A 6,000-nucleotide genomic window follows, 5' to 3' on the forward strand; every position below is an offset into this window, starting at 1 on the left:
TTTATATCATATTATATATATTTTATACCCTGTTTTTCCAAGTTACCTAGTTCCCTGGTGTCCTAACAAACATGTGACATGTTTTGGTCAAAATACCATAAAGATGAAGCACCACAGCAGTTCAATCACCCTGACAAAACAGTTCAGAACGCTCTGTAGTAGTATCTCTTTAAAAAACAAAAAACAAAAAAAAGTTAAACTAAACTTAAAGGACAGGAAATAACATCAGCCACAGAGGCTACTGGGAGCTAACAGCAGTTAGCATTTGGAAAAGTGATCATTTGCAGGCTCTAGCAGGCACATTGCTGTCATACAAAAAAAGGATTAAAAAGTTGATTGTGCATAATATGGGACCTTTAATGTGCCAGTGTGTAAATCCTGTCAAACATTGAGTAATTGCCAAAACACTGCCTGTGCCTCTAGTATGCTGAGATAATCCCACACCTCTCCCCCCAAATCTAATAAACTTAAATCCTGTTAACCTGCTGAAAATCCAGGATCGACTTAGCTGTAAATTCCACTTCCACAGTTTCCGTCCTACTCCAACCTGTTACAGTCGTCTTGTTTTACTACTGCAATGTTACTCTGGTGCTTTCTACATGTCTTGGCTCAGACGTGTAACACATTATGTCCTTTGCCCGGCAACACAAATATTGAAATCACAACTGTGCTAACACTGAATAAAAAAATTCAAAGTGATACTCTCTGTTCATCCAACTTTATTAATCACTTTAACCGCCTTTTACTTGAAATATAAATGTAATGCATTTGGAAGCGTAAGTAAATATGCCTTGAATCCTAATCCTTTACATGAGCTTCCTCGCTCGGTAGACATAACATCAGACCTCAGTGTGGAGGTGTTGAATGGTTGCTGTTTGCTTCAGGGACGTGTAGTTGGAAGGACAAACCATTGCGGGAATAAAAATGTCTACATTTATTCCACGAGGCTTGTCCAAGTTCAGCTGCACTGAGGTATTTGGTGTTCTGTGAGTGTTTACTTTACACTTTACTTGTTTACTTCGGTAAAAGCAGTTTTTTTAAAACATAACACTTATGGTTTGACCTTTCAGCCTCAGGGGGTCTGGACTGTCTCTGCAGATTAAATCCGAATCAAAGGAAATGTTAACGTTATAGATCGTAGTCAACATTACATTCAATTCTGATCCTCACAGAATGTTTTGATGTGTTTTACGCTTGTCAGAATGTGAAATGAAATGAGCGATGTCACAACCGAAGCCACTTAGCTGTAATCCTAGTCTGCCCTGAAATAAATCTAACTATAGTGTATTTCTGTATAGAACCACATCCTAGAGCTGTTGCAGATGTTCATATGCAAAGACTGCGTGTGACCTATCCTGGTACATGTTATGGATTATTCGGATAGATTACCATGTCGACGTTTGCACGACTTTACAGAACTGCAAGTTCAACGTGGATTCGTGCTCGCTGCACACAACTCGCAGCTCTTTGTGGGAAATGTTATTTTGAGAGTGTTGTGTGATTCGTGAACCATTGTTTCACAGGGAAACATCAGACAAAGAGGTGTTGTGAGTGTAAATAGGCTCCAGAGCTGTTCACATTAACATAACACCCATAACTGCAATGTGATATCAGAAACTTTTTCAAAGAAACAAGTACAAACTTAGAGTCTAACGTGATGGGAATGCAATGCACTGTGGCCTGCAAGAATACAAATTCCCATATCATGCAAAATCAACATTTTATTCATTTGAATACTTATATTTGGGACTCTGGAGGTCCATCAGTTGGCAAAGTGTGAAAGAAGATGAGTCACTCGTGTTTTTGTGGTCCTCAGTCTAAGCACGGGAGATGAAATACGCGATGTTGAATACCGCACTCACTGGGACGTCACAATGCGCTAAATTCCTGGAATCGCGCTAAATTCCTGCCCTCGCCTGCACTCTCACGTGTTTTACGGACAAAGCGAAGTCCGCAAAGTCTGCGAAAAGTTCTATTCTTGGCTCCACAGTGCAGCACAGAGTCCTACACAAACTTCCAGCCTCAGAGGATTTATCTGTCCAGTGGATACATGTTATATATGACAGCAATGTGCCTGCTAGAGCCTGCAAATGATCACTTTTCCAAATGCTAACTGCTGTTAGCTCCCAGTAGCCTCTGTGGCTGATGTCATTTCCTGTCCCTTAAGTTTCGTTTTACTTTTTTTTAAGTTGGACCTAAAGAGATACCACTAAACAGGGCTGTTTTGTCAGGGTGATTGAACTGCTGTGGTGCTTCATCCTTATGGTATTTTGACCATGTTCATTAGGACACCAGGGAACTAGTTTAACTTGGAAAAACGGTATAATATGAGTCCTTTAAAGTAGGAGACTGTGTGCTTCAGTGTGATTTCTTCATTTGTAAAATGATCAACATTTATTTTTTCCCCCATTAATTGCTGTCCACCATCAACAACCCAGTTGCCAGTCCTTGTTTCAGAGAACATGTTCTCTGTGTTGTGAAATTACAAGATCACATTAAATGAGGATGACGTGGAGCTGCAAACACAAATCACCTGTTGCTAATTCCGTGATTCTAACAGCTACGGTTTTACGCTCAACTTGCAACATTCCTTTCACACGGGCCAAAAATATCAAATGACATATCCTAAGCATTTGGAATTTAAATTAAAACATTTAAATGAATGTAATTAATGTATGTGAGGGAGAAATGTACCCAGCTCTGCAGACATATGCACACGTATATATACAATTTCCTTCCAAGTAATCACCACAAAATGAAGTCATTTTCACTCCATGATGGATGATTTGTTCTTGAATTCAATTTCTACTGCTTATGTTTTGTTAATGGCAGAGTTGTGCTGACTCTTCTAAGCGTATTAATCATCTCTGAGTGTTGCTGGTACAGAAACACTGGCTCTGAGCCCCAGAAGTGTGAACCGTGTGAGAAAATAAACCAAATGATGATCTGACGATGTCGAAAGACCCTATTGTGGCTTCAGTCATCAGAAACCGTCTGTTTCATTGGAACCTGGCAGTGTCGACGGAAACTCAACAGATGAGTCCAGGTTTGTGAAGAAGTTGTGAAACTTAAATCCTCGGTCTACTCGTGTCATGTGATCTGAGTGTCTTTTTGACAACCGTCAACATAAAGTGTCATTAACACCTATAGACGTTTGAGAAATACATGCATGTGAATATGAAACAGACAAAGCAGCACTGATCGTGATCAATCATTTTCTCCCTTGTGGTGCATTTTTGCAAAGCAAATCCAACAAATACAAACTGTTTATTATAGTTATTATACATAAGGGAGCAGCTATTTAACTGTGTCCTCCTTAAGTAGCCAATTTGTTCATCATCTGCCTTAATTTTTGACCTCCCAAGACATCACAAATAAGTAAATGTGCAAAATTGATTGCTGGTGTACCTTGTTGTGCAAGAATTAACTACCATTTCATAATTTTGATTCAATATGCTAAATTGATCGGACTTCTGAAAGACGATGTACATTCAGTCATATGTTAGTGATTGTAGAGAAAGTGTGTGGGGGAGATTTTTACATTATGTGTGATTTATACAGCTGCCTGACATAAAAAAAAAACACTTGGAAAAAAAATTAATTCATATGTTATCAATTAAAAATGACTTCTGCAACTCACTGACTGCTGCTGGATTGTTGGACCTCGTGTCTTTAAATTACCTAATTTTCCTCAATTCAATCATACGCTGAATGTGTTGATTAAATAAATGATTTTAGGAACACATTTGAACAAACAAAAAAACAAAAGCTCCTTTGTGGCTGAAGGTGCACAGCACAGCAGGTTGTTCTGATTTTCTTCCATCTCGCCATATGTTTCCAGTTTTTATTGTTTTGGTAAAGCAGAGACTGCTGTCAGAAAAAAAGATAAGAGCCATCAAGCTGAGAAGGACACTATGAATCAAACCTCTTCTTTGCAACGTATGATGAATTATTGTATGAATGTGCACACCACATGGACCATAAATTCTCCTGGACTGTACCTGGATGAAAAAAGCTCAGCTGTATTTTGCATGCAATCCCTTTTTCTGTTTGGAAGGAGAGGGCTCAGCTGGACAAGGAATACGTTTTTTTTGTAACACTAATATAATTTAGCACAAACAAAAAAAAAAATACATTCTTTAATGCTTGCATAATTGTTGAAATTCTCCATTTATTGTGATTAGTGTCTGGTGATGTGCTCCAGGCTCTCTGATGCTGCACAGGCATGAAATATTCTCAGGGCACCCTCAAAGAACATTGACATGTAAAATACAAAATGTGGGATAATTATGCCTTGAAGGATGCTGCATTGCCTTGTTAGAACCACCAGTACTGAATTTGATCAGCATAAATACAAATACAAACAGTTGGTTTTACGAGGCTGTTTGTCATATAGTGTTGTGAAGCAGAACACTCATGGTCACATGGCATTGGGGGAAACTATGTACACTTTTTGACAGACTTTAAATAGGACATATTAAACCCTATTATTCCAAGTTAACCTAGTTCCCTGGTGTCCTAATGAACATGTCTGTGACATGCTTTGGTCAAAATACCATAAGGATGAAGCACCACAGCAGTTCAATCACCCTGACAAAACAGCCCTGTTCACAACACTCTGTTTAGTATTATCTCTTTAGGTCCACCTTAAAAAAGAAAAGGAAAACAAAACTTAAGGAACAGGAAATGACATCAGCCACAGAGGCTACTGGGAGCTAACAGCAGTTAGCATTTGGAAAAGTGATCATTTGCAGGCTCTAGCAGGCACATTGCCGTCATATATAACATGTATCCACTGGACAGATAAATCCTCTGAGGCTGGAAGTTTGTGTAGAACTCTGTGCTGCACTGTGGAGCCAAGAATAGAACTTTTCTTGGACTTCCGGTTTTCAGACAGTGAATCTCTCGCGTGTTCCATTAGCGATAGTATCTGGCACTTTTTTAGTACGAGGTTCCAAGCGTGCCGAGTGATACTATGCATGATAATGCCAGACTGATGTGCACTGATTGGTTAGAGTGTCGTCACAGCAAGAGACGTCCGACACAAGAATCAAGTCGAACAATGCCGAACTATAGACCAGTTAAAAAGACTAAACAATCCTGAAAACATGGGTTATTGTCCCACAATTAGCAAAGGAAATGTCCAAAATCTCAGCATTTAACAGAGGAGTGTGGTGTATTTAGCGACAGCACTGCTGAAAGCCTGTGATGGTGAGCGGTGAGCCACATCAGAACCCCTGCCGCTGTATTTCAGTTCAGTGTTTGTGCTCCGTCATGGAGGAATTACTGAACAAATCTTTGCAATTAACTGATTCTAATTATTCAATACATTGAAAGCAACTGCTATACAAGTCACTAGTTTGTCAAACAAAGTCAAACAGCAGTGACTCCGCCCACATTGAGGAGGATTACTTTATTGTAATAGAAAACCAACCAAACCACCGTGATGTGCATGAACATGGAGGCCTCTCTATTGTGAGCGAACCCATCATGCTACTGTAATGGACACAGGCCCATGGACTGATGAGTACTTTGGGAAATCATTGTCACTTAACTCAGTCCAATGCAGCATCAGGAAATGCAACCTGAAGGTATATTGTGCAAAAAGGCAGCCATTTAGTGAAGAGAAGAGAAACACAGCTGATTTAATCTGAGATGGACTGAAATGCAGAGGAAATGTGTGGTCAGATGTTTCAGCTTGTTTTTGGGGGAAAACTGATGTCAGTGATCGAAAAGACCACCAACCCTAACCCACAGGTTGGGTGATTTGCATACATGTCAAGATACCATCGATGCAGAACATTGAATACAAGAAAAAAACACATAAACTAATATTTTGGGAGCAAACTCATAAAAAAAACGATTGCGGTTAAAACCAAGATATTGTCTTACAGCTATTATGCATGAGTTGATTTTTTTTTTTTTAAAGAAAAAGGTTTTGAGGTCCTTTAAAGATGTCCATCACTAAAAACAAAACCCCAGTCAGTTTGAAGCCAATGA

The sequence above is a fragment of the Microchirus variegatus genome, assembly GCF_963457635.1.
Source record: "Microchirus variegatus genome assembly, chromosome: 8".
Classification (NCBI taxonomy): Eukaryota; Metazoa; Chordata; class Actinopteri; order Pleuronectiformes; family Soleidae; genus Microchirus; species Microchirus variegatus.